General features: G+C 46.0%; 1 pseudogene; it reads right to left on the bottom strand.

The window, feature by feature from the left end:
* Positions 1 to 8,954: 8,954 nt before the first annotated feature.
* Positions 8,955 to 12,080, bottom strand: LOC129087201 (tubulin alpha-1C chain-like; annotated as a pseudogene).
* Between the last annotated feature and the right edge of the window lie 1,861 nt (positions 12,081 to 13,941).

A 13,941-nucleotide genomic window follows, 5' to 3' on the forward strand; every position in this document is an offset into this window, starting at 1 on the left:
GGCCCGCCGGGGGCCGACCTGCCGGCTCCTCCCCCCGCCGCCCTGCGCGCATAAAGCCCCGCGCTCGCCGGCGCGTCCGGGCGCCCGCGGAGGCGGCGGCGCCTGGACCCTGCTCTCGCTGGGCTCCCGGGTCCCCGAGGGTGAGAGAGACCCCGAGTCCCGATGCGGGCCGGGACCTGGGCGCGGCCGCACCCCCCACCCACCCCACCGCGGGGGCCGGGCCGCGGGAACGCCCTCCCGGAACGAAGCGCTTCCCGGTGCCTTCAAGGTAGCTCGGTTCCTGATCGGGGACCCCCAGTCCTTCCTCTCAGGCCCCCGCTACCCCCAATCTAAAAGATCCTCAATCTCCCTGGGTCGGGAGGGAGATAGACCCGCATCTCCCAAGCCCCCCACAGTGCACGGGGTGAGGATCCCTCCATTCTCCCAGTCGGAGCGAAAAGCCGCTCTCCGAGCCCCCAGTTGCCTCGGAACCTAATTTAGGGTTCCCTCTCAACGGCTCTCAGTCCACTCCCAGGGTCCCATATCCCTCATAGCCAACTTGGGGAACCCTTTCTGTGCCTCGCGTCCCGAGTGGGGAGCCTCCATCCGCACCCCAGTAGAAACCGTGTCAGTTCCCCCAATTACTTTTTATCCCTTGCTGTCCCAAATGAGAATTCCCTCAGCTCTCCTAAATCCCTTCCGTCCACAGAAGCCCCCCTGCCCCAAGCCTGTGTTCCCAGTTTCCTACCACCCCCATCCCTGCTATGAGGAGTCTCCACTGTTTTGGGGTTTTTGTTTTTTGGTGCTTTTTTTCCCCCCACTCCCTGGCTCTTGTCAGCCCCGCTTAAGACTCCTGTCTGGGTTCCGTAAAGCCGGTTCCAGCCGCTCACCGCCCCCTCCCCACCCAGTCTGGGGGAGAGGTCAGTGCCCCCTAGAGACTCCCTTCTCCAGTTTAGGAGTCCGGTGGCCCAGCTGTGCACCTTCCCCCTCCGATGACCCCCTCGTAAGCCCCACCCATCGGACTGGAAAAACCTAACTGCCTAGCCACTGCGTTTGGAGTTACTTCTCTCCTTCCGTCTCCATTTGAGATGCTGCTCACAAGGCAAACGCCTTCAATTCCCCTCATTCTTCCCCATGCCCCCATCTTACGGGCCTCTGAGGTCCCCGAGAAGGTTCACTCAAGGCTCTTGGCGGCCAGCTCCCCCACCTCGAAAACGCCCTCCTTCCAGCCGGGGAGCCGTGAGCAAGTCCATGCTGCATCACTATGGAAGCCAGAGGCGGCCCTCCCTGTCCCCATTTGGCCATATCCATATCCTCTCCTTAATTTCCCAGCCCAGAAAGAGTCAAATCAGGGGGCTGAGGCAGCCAGCCACGCCCTCCCTCCCCCAAATTCCCATCCCTGCTGGGGGGGGGGGTTCTCAGTGCCACCCGAGCCTCTGCCTCCCAACTCACCTCCCACTCTTTCCCCTCCCGTCTCTACGTTAAATCTACCCCGTGTGACCCCGTGACACCCCTTGATGACGTCCCATTGCCTCTCACCTTGACATCCTTTCTCCAGTCACCTTTTACGAATGTGTGCACTGACCTCGGGAAGGGCGCCATTCCCCACCCCCACCCCGTCTTAGTACACTTGCCCTCCGCCCACCCCAATCACCACAGGTATCAGAACGTGAGAAACTCAAGTTAATGGTTTCCTCTGGACCTTCTGGGAACACTCAGCAGGTATATCCTGCCACTCTGTGTGTGTAGCACCATGCCAACTTGCTTTTTCCTGTTTTTATCCTCCTACCGGCCCCACAGTTTCTCAGACTCCCCTGACCTCGGGCTGGGGGGCTTCCCACGCAAGGCATGTCCCACCATCTCAATATAAACGGGGACATCAGGTGTGTCCTGGAAGAGATGCAGATGAAGGTCAGCAGGTAGCACCTTCAGTGTTAGGGAACTGACTCTTCCTAGGTCTGAACCTCATGTTCCTTGGGTGTAAAATGGAGCCAATGGCGAGGTGGAGGGAGGGGACAGCCCTAAGTGTCCATGGGCATTGGAGGTGTGCGGGTGCTGTTGGGCAGGTGGCCTGGAGGGTAGGAAATGGGTACGGTCCTTCGTCCAGAGCCAGCCAAACCTATGTGGGTGGTAGATTGAGATAGGATCCATTTATTGGTGTCCCCGCTCAGGAGGAGGAAGTGTATTCTTGTCACCCCCCCAGTCTGAGGCACAGTAATGTGGGAGGTGGACTCACAGAAGTTGCCTCCTACTGCAGGCTTATCTCAGCCTTGCTGCTTCCGTCCCCTTTACTCGCACTAGGGACAAGGAGTCTTCCCATGGCCAGGCTTCACAGGACAGTGCAGCTGTAAGTGCATGATCCTTGTCGAGGACCGAGGATCTCAGCGGTGTTCAGGAAAAATGATCTTCAGAGCAACTGGCCCAGACTCCAGAATGAGGAGATTAGAGGATATGGTTCCAGATCTTTCTGTCTAGTACTCTACATGCTGACCATCACTCAGAGAATTAAAGAATAATTTGTTTTATAGCTTTTTTAAAAATCTCTTCAAGAAAGAGGGCAAATGACTTAATGCCCAAGGACTAAGATGCAAGTTGGCATATTCATTCCTGCCACAAATATTTATTGAACACCTGCTGCCCAGCAGACACTGTCTTAAGCACTATATTCCTAGCACCTACCTTTGTGAAGCTTGCTTTCTAGAGATGGGAGTCAGATAATAAATAAGTAGATAAATAAATAAATTAGTAAGATGTCAGATGTTGGTAAGTGCAGTGGAGAAGGAAGAAGGAGAGGGCGTGGGGGAGGTATGGGGGAGAGGGGGAGATGCAATTTTAAATCAGAAAAGTTCTCATAGGGAGGGGGATGTTTTAGCAAAGATTTGAAGGAAATGAGGTACATTAATCTACTGTATTATCCGAACTCTCACTTAAGCAGAATGTCTTCATCTCTTGAGTGCAATGCTAATTGATATTCACAATTTGACTTCCACTGCTCTAAAAACAATGGTTCCCAAACCTTAATGTGCTTAAAATATCACCCAGTGATTTTTCAGCAGGCACAGGGTGAATGGGGGCCCTGAAAACTGCTTTTGTTTAAAACAAGCACCTCTATCAGATGATGCTGATAGCTGAGGTTTTCCTTGGACCACTCTTAAAGAAACATTGCTCTAAAATAAAGAGTCTCCCAGAATGACAACAACAACAAAATTAGAGGTAAATTATAGTCTATGTGGTTTTAGTGTTGAGAGTATTTCACTGTGTTCTCATTCTTTGAAAATGCAATACCCAAGCAAAATCCTGGATTACTCAGAACATCCCATTTCTTGTCCAAGCAGGAGAAGGAAGAATTTATCATAAGCTGGTTAGGAGCTAAACATTTATGATCAGTCTGTTTTCACCCTTCCCCTCTTTTTGGCCCTAATTTTTTTTTCTATACTTTTTCCTTTTCCCGAATTTCTGAACACAACCAGCAGGTGACCGGCTTGGGTAATGAAAGCACTGGATCAAGAGAAGATAGTTTCGCAGGTGGGCCGTGGAACCGCCACTGTTTCTGGTTGAACCTAGAGATACACCACTCAGCCTTCTGAGCTTCAATTTGCTCCCCGAGTTGCTGCGAGACTTGAGTGAGATCATGTATTTGAAAGCACCTTAAAATCTCTAAAGCACTCTGGAAAGAGAAAGAAACTGTGCATTTGCAGATCCAGCTAATTTGGCCCAGTTCCAGTTCAGTTACATTCAAGACAGCATGGTACTGGTATAAAGATATACATATAGATCGAGAGAAGAGAAGAGAAGAGTCCAAAAATAAACCAGTCTCTTCAAAAAATGGTGCCGGGACAACTGGATAGTCATACGCAAAAGAATTAAGTTGTACCTCTACCTCACACCATATACAGACACTAACTCAATATGGATCAAAGACCTAAATGTAAGAGCTAAAACTTTAAAAAGAAAGATCAATTGGACATCATTAAAATGAAAAACTTGTGCTCCAAAGGACACTATCAAGAAAGCGAAAAACAACCCAGAGAATAGAAGAAAAATTTTGCAAAGCAAATATTTGATGAGGGACTTGTATCTGGAATGTATAAAGAAGTCATAAAACCCAATAATAAAAAAGGTAAATTATCCTATTGAAAATGGGCAAAGGATCTGAAAAGATACGTCTCCAAAGAAGATACGTAAATGGCCAATAAGCACATGAAAAAACTGCTCCACATGATTAGCCATAAGGAAGGGCAAATCAGAAAACCGCAGTGAGATACCACTCTACACCTACTCGGATGGCTGTATTATAATAAAAAGGATAGATAATAACAAATATCAGGAAGGATGTGGTGAAATTGGAAGCTTTGTACATTGCTGGTGCAGCACTATGGAAAACAGTCTGGAAAAGCAGGTCCTCAAAAGGTTAAACACAGAATTACCATATAACCTAGCAATTCTATTCCTAGGTCTATACTCCAGAGAAATGGAAACATGTCCACACAAAAACATGTACATGAAAGTTTGCAGCAGCATTATTCATAATTGCCAAAAAGTGGAAACTCAAATGTGTGTCACTTCTATGCAATGGAATGTTATTTGGCCATAAAGAAGAATGCATTACTGATACATGCTACAACACAGATGAACCTTGAAAATATTATGCTAAGTGAAAGAAGCCAGAAACAAAGGTCACATATTACATGATTCCATTTTCATGAGATGCCCGCAGTAGGCAAAGCCACAGAAAGAGGAAATAAACAGGCAGTTGCCTGGGGCTTGTGTGTGCAGGGAAGGAGTCAGGAGAGATTGGGGAGAAATGGGTACAGGTTTTTATTGGGAGTGATGAAAATATTCTAAAATTGATTATGGTGATGGTTGTGCAATTCCATGAATATACTAAAAACTATTGAATTGTACACTTTAAATGGGTAAATTGTATAGTATGTGAATTACATCTCAATCAAATTGTTACCAAAAAAACCCCAAAAAAACCCCAAACCAAAACTCTGGTTTCTCTTCAGATTGTGTAAATCTTTCGCCTTTTACGAAAAAAAAAAAATTCACCTATTATAAACATTTCTCTCACCCCTGTGCCTGTGCATCAAAATGAATTTACTGTCTTTTCTCTCATAGCATCTTGTTTTTAAGTTTCATCATCATCATCATCTAGAAACTGTTAAGTACTTTCCATATACCAGACACTGTGCTAAGCACTTCTCAGAGGTTTTCCCATTTCATTCTCCCAGCGATTCCTCAAGGTAGAAACTATTGTATTTTTATTTTCCTGACCAGGAAAACAAGTCTTAGGGAAGATAAGTAATTTGTCTAAAGTCACATAGTAAATAGAAAAAGCAATAGCTAAGATTTATTGAGCAATTACTATAGCACTGCTACAGGAAACTCATTCAATTCTAACTCTATGAGGTTGGTCCCTCTTTTCCAGATCTGGAAATAGAAGCATTGAGTAATAAACTGGCTAATAAAGATCAGAATTGTAGCAAGTGAGGGAAGCTGAGATTTGAACTCAAGCCTGAAGTCAGAATCCCCACTGTGAACCACTATGTTACTTTATCTACCTATATAATGCATAGCAATCCACTTACTATTACAGATGGTCTGGGCTGTCATACTGGAAGGAGAGCTATTTAAGGGCAAGGACCCCATGCTAAGCCTCTTTGCCATCTCCCCCACCACCATCCTTGTCCTCGGGAAGGTACTTCACACTAGGTGCTCAATAGTTGCTCATTAGATCCTTGCCTAGAACAGTCACTGTGCTAGGGCTGGAAGGTGGGATGGCGAAGAAGACAGACAGCTCTTCCTACTCTCTCCGAGCTTACAGTCCAGAGACAAATACAGGCATCTTATATACATCTTTTTAACCAAATCATTTCAATCATTTCAATAACCCAACATAGTAGGTTTTATTAATATACCTGTTTACAGATGAAGAAACAGACTCAAACATCCAAAATGACATGTCCAAGGTCATGCAACTAGAAAGTGCATGGGGGCCCGTCTCAGAACCCAGCTCCACCTGATTCAAACATTATGTCACATTGTCTCCATTTCCTCCCCTGACTTGCCCCCCTTGCCCTGGCGGGGAGGGAATTAAATAAACTATTCTGCTTGCCCAGCTGAGAACACCCACGGTCTGTTCAGACCTGCTGACTCTCCCGCTTTCTCGCTGTCGCTTCCAGTGATGGCCGGAGTCAGTTTGATGTGCTCCTGAAAGGGGGATGCTTCCACAGTTGCATGGTGTCCCCATCTGAAGTCGCCTCTGTGCTGCAATTAACTATTTGATTTAGTCTGGTCAGTGAATAACTCCATAATTCTGGGGCTGACGACAAAGATGCTAAGGGCATGCCTCCTTTAGTTTTTATTTTTTTTTTAATGTTTATTTTGGGAAACTGAAACTGCAGACCTGGAGAACAGAAACCGCAGGTCTGTCGCTGGTGGCTGTGGGGGAGGGGGTGCCAGGCTGTTGGCAGGGGCTTCTCTCTACGCTCAAGGCCGGTCACAAGGATGAGGGGCAGGCTAGGCGAGGGCCCCCCCTCTGAGCCCTGTCTGGGGAACAAAGCATCCTCTTCTTACAGACCAGGTTTGCAGGGATCCCAGGAAAACCATTTTTGGAGTCAGTGAATGTAGTAGAAATAAACATTAGACAGGGAGTCAGGAGCCTGGGGCTCCCTCTCTGACCTTGAAGCAAGCTCTTGCCTGCTCTGAGCCCCAGTTTATTCATCAGCAAAATGGAAGGTGGCCAGACTGTTTTAGAGATGGAAAATTGGTTTCAGTTTTTCTGTTGACTAGTAGTGACTGGGGCTGGGCAAGGATAGAAAGCTGTGATTGATTAGCGATGTCTGCCATGGTTACAGACAATGAGGAAATAATGAAAGGAGCCCCGTAATTTTTGCCCTCTCTAAGGCTATCCCTACATCTTTTCCAGTTTTGGTCTTTTAGAGACTTTTGAATAAGAACAGCGAGGATCAAAAGCTATGCAGACATCCCAGGGGTCAGGCAGCCAAGGGAGGAACCACCAAAGTGAGAGTTTTATTAATAATGATAATACATGATTCTGTATATGGAGAAAAAGTCTGAAAGGATTTACATTAAACCATAAAGCATTAACATCAAACCATTAACATGGCAGGGGTGAGGTGTATATTGTGTGTTACTATGGGTGTGGATTTTTTCTGTGAGGATGGTTCATCTTAACAATCAAAAAACATAGTAAAAATAATTTGAATGAGACTAAAGATTATTTCAAGAACAGTCATAGCAGCATTATTCATGATAGAAATTGGAAACAATCAAAATGTCCATCAACAGTACAATGGATAAACTATGATAAAGTTATACAATGGAATACTATGCAGAAATAAAAAGGCACATGTGACTGATACATGAATAAATTTCAAAAACATTGTGTAGAAACAAAAGAAGTCAGAAACCAAACAACACATACTGTAAGATTCCATTTGTAAGAAGTTCTGGAATAGGCAAAATTAATCTATGGGGAGAGAAGTCAGGATAGTGTTTATCTTTTGGAAAAAGGGAGCAGATATTGACTGGGAAGCAAGAGAGACTTTTCTGGATGATAAAAATGTTCTTATATCAGCCCTGGCTGGTGTGGCTCAGTGGATTGAGCGCTACCTGCAAACCAAAGGGTTGCCGGTTTGATTCCCAGTCAGGGCGCATGCCTGGGTTGCAGGCCAGGTCCCCAGTTGGGGGTGTACAAGAGACAACCACACATGAATGTTTCTCTCCCTCTTTCTCCCTCTGTTCCCTGCTGTCTAAAAAAATAAATAAATAAAATCTTTAAAAAAAAAAAAAGTTCTTATGTCAGCACTGCCCAACAGAAGAAGCGCAAAGCCAGGGTGCGGAATGATTGAGTGTGGGACACGGGCTGGGCTGGGCTGGGGCGCATGGGGCAGGGGAAAATGGGAGACAAATGTATTTGAACGATAAAAAGTATAAAAAAAAAATCTAAGAGGCAATCCACCGCTGCAAATCACACATGTAATTTAAAATTTTCTAGCAGCTACATTAAAAACAAGTAAAAGGAAACAGTGACATTTATGTTAGTAATATATTCAAAATATTAGATTTCAACATGTAATCATTATAAAATTATGAAGGATATACTTTACATTCATTTTTTGACAGTCATTGATATCCGAGGCACGTTTTGTGCTTATGGGACTTCTTAGGGGCAACCAGCCACACTCCAAGTAGCCACGTGTGATGGGCGGCCACTGCAATAGAAAACATGGGACTGTATCTTCCTTAATCTGAGCTGCTGTTAGATATAAAAACTCATCAAGCTGTACATTTAAAATGGGTGCGTTTTACTTTATGTAAATTTTACCTTAATAAAAACAATGATACTTTACTAAAAAGGCAAAACAGAAAGAATTTAAAAGTGGGCTAAGACAGGAGAGTAGGGATAGAGTAACCCGGCAAAGAAAAGAAGCTATACTCATAAATCTGTTGAGCATCTTAGCGGGGAAATCTGTCCAGGCTCAGGATCCCCAAGACTGGGCCAGAAATCCATGAAAGATCAACTTTGGTGGAAGCTAATCCAGAGCTTAGTTTTCAGATTTCAGCATTCTATCCTAGTTTCCTAGTGTGTTACATGTGACAGGTCACTAATAATAGTAAGAGTATATATTGAAATCTTTACTGAACGCTTGCCATGGTCTCAGGACGGTGCTAAGAAATTTCCTGCATGATCTCATCTAACTCTCTCCACGGCCCTCTGAGGTTCGTTCTATTATGATCTGCCCATTGTGCAGACCTGGAAACTGGGGCTCAGTAACTTGGCCAAAGTCACTTCACTCAGAATTGGCAAAGAGGGGATTTCTTTTCTTTTTTGGTATTTAAAATAAATACATTGCTTGTATCGACAAGTTTGGGACACAATGGACTTCACAGAACAACAGAAATCAGACAGTCCCGAGACATCGGAGTGTAACATTGCAGCAGACAGGTCAATACTCTTCATCCTCATCCTCTCCCTCAGCACCCTCCACTCCAACATCCTCATGATCCTTCTCAAGGGCAGTCATGTCCTCACGGGCCTCAGAAAACTCTCCTTCCTCCATCCCTCATTGGTATATACCAGTGGTCAAAGGCACGCTTGGCAAACATCAGGGCAAACTCGTGGTCCAATTGAGCCCAGGACTTGGCAGGCACTGTGAAGTTGCTCAGCAGGCACACGGCTCGCTGTACTTTGGCCAGGTCTCCACCACCAGGCACCACAGTGGGAGGCTCGTCGTTAATGCCACCTCTGAAACCAGTGGGGCACCAGTCCACACACTGGATGATATGCTCGGTCTTAATAGTGGCAATGGCAGCATTGACATCTTTGGGAATCATGTCGCCACGGTACAGCAGGCAGCAAGCCACGTATTGACTATGGCAAGGGTCACGTGTCACCATCTGGCTGGCTGGCTGGAAGCACCGCATTGGTGATCTCTGCTACAGAAAGCTGTTCATGGTGTAGGCTTTCCCAGCAGAGGACAGGGCATAGGTGGCCAGAGGGAAGCGGATGCAGGGACAAGACACCAGGCTGGCCTGGATTTGGTCAGTTCAACATTCAGGGCTCCCTCACATCTGAGGGGAGCGTGGATGGGAGGACACAAGCTGGCTAATAAGGTGGTTAAGATTAGTATAGGCTGGGCGCTTAATATCGAGGTTTCTATGACAGATGTCAAGGATGGCCTTGTTGTCAACCACGAAGGCTCCAGGGTGAGGCGGGCGGTGAGGATGGAGTTGCAGGGTTCAGCTACAGCTGTGGAAACCTGGGGGGCTGGGTAAGGAAGAGCTCCAGCTTGGACTTCTTGCCATAAGCAACAGCGACGTTCCATCAGCAGGGGGCTGAACCGAGAGCCAGTTCCCCGACCAAAGCTGCGGAAGACCAAGAAGTCCTGGAGACCTGAGCACTGGTGGCCGTTTCCGAATTCGGTCCAAGATGAGGTCAGCGATCTCCTTGCCAGTGGTTTAGTGCCCATGGGCATAGTTATTGGCAGCATCTTTCTTGCCTGTGATGAGCTGCTCAGGGTGGAAGAACTGGAGGTAGGTACCAGCATGAACTTCATCAATGACCGTGGGTTCCAGGTCAGCAAACACTGCCCTGGGCATATGGTTGCCAGCACCTGTCTCACTGAAGAAGGTGTTGAAGGAATCATTTCCCACTTCCCAAAAGGTCTTGTCACTTGGCCTCTGGCCATCAGGTTGGATGCTGCTTTCCAGGCAGGAGAGCTCCCCACAGGCATTGCCGATCTGGACATCAGCCTGGCCGACGTGGATGCACTCACTTGTAACTGAGATTTGTAGGGCTCCACAGGGCTGGAGGAAGCCAGGGGACTGAGATGAGGACCTCCCACTGACAGACTACCAAGCAGTCCAGGGGCGGGGAGTTGGGGGGAGAAATCTAAGGGGTATTTCAACACAGGTTTTCTTGGCTTCCAGCCTGATATTCTTAACCACTGCCTCTACTGAAGCTTGAAATGCTTTACTTGCTTTAAAAATAAATAAATAAAAGAAGAAGAAAAAGAAATAAACAATGAGGAAGAGTGGATTCAAGGTTATGTCTATAAATAATGTCACTTGCTCCCTGGCCTTCAGACCTGCTCTCCCGACAGGGGAGAGGACAGCTGGGGTTATCCAGAGCTTCAGGCTATCTTATCTGAGTGCCCAAGGAAGTGTGCGTCACATGGGAATGTCATTCCATCAGCAGTGTCCCAATTCCAAAAAGGTTGAGAACGGCTGCCATGGAGCGCCTCGGATGTCTCCTTCTTGCTTTACAGAGGGAGAAACTTAAGAGATCCGAAGAGAGAGGTGTCTTGCCCAAGGTCACACAGCTAGCGCTCGGCGACTCCATCTTTGCTTCTTCACTTTCCATGGACTGAATCGAATACGTCTCTTCCACCGTGGCAGGTACTCAGGCGGTGTCTAAACCGGAATAAGACTTGCTGCCAGTTCTTGAGGAGTTTACGCTCCAGTAAAGGGGCACATTTTATCAAGCCAAGTATGTAGACCTTAAGAGACCTCTGAAGGCTCAAGGGAGGGAGAGTACAGCAGGTTGGGGGGGAAAGGGAAGACTGGCATTTCAGCTGGATCGAAAAGCAGAAACAGAGGGGTGAGAGCTCCTCAAAGGAGAGCTAATGGGCACCAGTGTCAGCTGAATTGTGTATTTCCCATCTGCCCAAATATTGCCCTGCCTCTGCTGTCCTGCACGGTGCTGGGTCTACATTAAGGCTCAGCCCTTTTTGGTTGACTGATGCAGAATGGAACCCATTAATCAAAAATGGAAAGAGAAAGGTGCATCCGCTCATTCAACAAATATTTATTAAATGTCTATTATGTTCTATGCATAGCACTAAGTACTTTACCTGGGACTTGAATCAAAGATATATATTAACTGTCACCAGGTCCACCTCGCTCCACCTGACATAATAGAACAATAACAGTAGGAGTAGGAGCTATAATTATCATTTATTGCATGTTTACAATATGCCAGGTGCTTTGCTAAGCAATTTGCATTAATTGACTCATTTAGTCTTTTCCCCCAAACTGAGGTCGATTACATTTATTATCTTCACTTGACAGAAGGAGAAACTCAGACAAAGAGGACATGCAACATCCTAAGGTCACACAGCAAAGAACTAGGGAGGTAGGATTTGAACACAGGTATATTCTAAACCAGAAGGAATCCAACCACTTACTTCCATATTCTTGTCCACCACACAAGTCCAGGCACCAGCTCTTCAGCCAGATGTGTGCAATAGCATCCTCAGCTTCTGGCAGCTGCTGTTGCCCTCTGCCCCAGACAATAACCCTGCAGTCACTTCCCTGCGTGGGTAGAACAATTCAAACCCTTACAGTGGCCTACAAAGCCCTGCATGACCTGGTCCCTACTGCTTCAGCCTCATCTCCCTACCTCCCCGCTTCCCTCCCGTCAACTGGCCTCTCAGAGCCTGGAAATCACCACTCTCTCTACTGGGGCCCTTTGCACAGGCTTCCTCTGGCCTGGAATGCCCACCCCGCAGCGTGGAGCACGCTTTCCTCTGCCTGGAGCACTCTGTTGTCAATCTGGAGCACCCTACCTTCATCCCAGCCCGCAGCCCCCTTTGCTTATCCTAGAGCACCTTCGTCTTAGCCAAGCCACCCTTCCCCAGCCTGGTCGTGCTTCCCTGACTGGTACATTCTGCTGTCCCTTCTGTGCCCAGCCATTTTCTTATCATTCAGATTTCAGCTTAAATGTCACTTCCCCATGAGACCTTCCCTGATCAATTCTCTGATCCTTTATTCCTTTGCCTTTCCCTCATTTCTTTTTTACCTATAGCACTTGCCCCTTGTGTATTTGAGTATGTGTGTGTGTATTGCTTCATTAATGTCTGTGTATCTCTAGGTCATAAGCTTCTTAAAAATCATGGCTGTTTTCTTCTTGTTCCCTGTTGTCGGGCTGGCATATAGTAGGCACTTTATAAATCTTGATGGAATGAACAAATAGGTAAATAATGTGGTAGACACATTAGACCTCAAATAATAATCATCATCACTGTTGTTTATTGAGTTCTTATTGCAGGGGAAGCACTTCTGTGCTATTTCATTTATGCATTAGGTAACTCTATGATGCATGTATAATTATGATCTCCATTTTACAGATGAGGATTCTGAGATTCCGAGAAGTGTTACCACTTGGCCAAGGTCATATGACTGATTAGAGTAGGAGAAGGGCTTCAACCCAGGCCTCCCTTGTGCTGCAGGTATGTTGCACCCATCGGGCCACGTGCTGCCTCCCAGAGAGCAGGGCTAGCTCGTTCTCCCTGCTGTCTTCTCCTGTCCCTTTCTTCCTCCAGCGAGGGGCTCCTGTCTCAAATCCTTTAGCTAACAGAGTGCATCAGAAGGTCCCTCGGAACCTGGATATTCACTACAGTAATCATGATCCCTGTTATTGTTTACTCAGAGATTACCAGCTACCAGGCACGGCACTCACTGATACCATGTCTGTCACCAAGCCCTGCTGCCACCAGTCTAAGGAGTAAGGACTATGATATGAGATTCAGAAAGGCCAAGCCCCTCACCTGAGGTGACAGAACTAGGAATTAGATAGAGCCAGAGTTCAAACACATCCTTCTGACATCAGACTTTGTGACCTAGAAGAGGAAAGTCAGATCCTGCCTGGAGAGTTCGCTCCCCTGCCACACGGCAAAGACTGTCCCTTTAGAAGGGCTGCTGACCTTGCTTTGCCATCGGGACCCGCAGGCCCCAGGGGCTAGAGAGCCCTGGGGACACTCAAGCTCATCCACCAAGAACAGACCAGGCCTTCTAGATGTATTTTTTCTATTTCATCCTCTAAAAATTTTTTGTGTGTATGTTTTATAACAAAGATATTGTAACAGTTTAGTTGCATACATGTATATATTATGAATAAATAAATCTACATATATTAGAGATATGGGCTCAAATGTTGTTTCTTCTTATGAATGTATGATCACAAAAATTTGGAGCTCATTGGTTAAGACAATAAGGACAAGGACAAAAACATTTATTACAGAATATCTACATACAAAAGAGTGAAGTTAGGGCCCTGCCTTATACCATATTCAAAAATTAACTCAAAATGAATCAAAAACTTAAAACTATAAAACTCTTAGTAGAAAACATAGGGGTAGATCCTCATGACCTTGACTTTGGCAATGGATTCTTAGCACAAAGAGCAATAGAAAAACAAGATTAATTGGACTTCATCAAAATTTAAAACTTTTGTGCATCAAAAGTTTTTCACTATTAAATGAAAAAAACCTACAGAATGGGAGGAGATATTTGCAAATTATATATTTGATAAAGATCTAGTATCCAGAATATATAAGAACTCTTACAACTTAATAATAAAGACAAACAACCCAATTAAAAATGGGCCAAGGGCTTAAATAGATATTTCTACAAAGAAGATATACAAATGGCCAA

The sequence above is a fragment of the Pteronotus mesoamericanus genome, unplaced genomic scaffold (genome assembly GCF_021234165.1).
Source record: "Pteronotus mesoamericanus isolate MK-2021 breed Mesoamerican mustached bat unplaced genomic scaffold, CSHL_Meso_final scaffold_507, whole genome shotgun sequence".
In the NCBI taxonomy this organism is placed as follows: domain Eukaryota; kingdom Metazoa; phylum Chordata; class Mammalia; order Chiroptera; family Mormoopidae; genus Pteronotus; species Pteronotus mesoamericanus.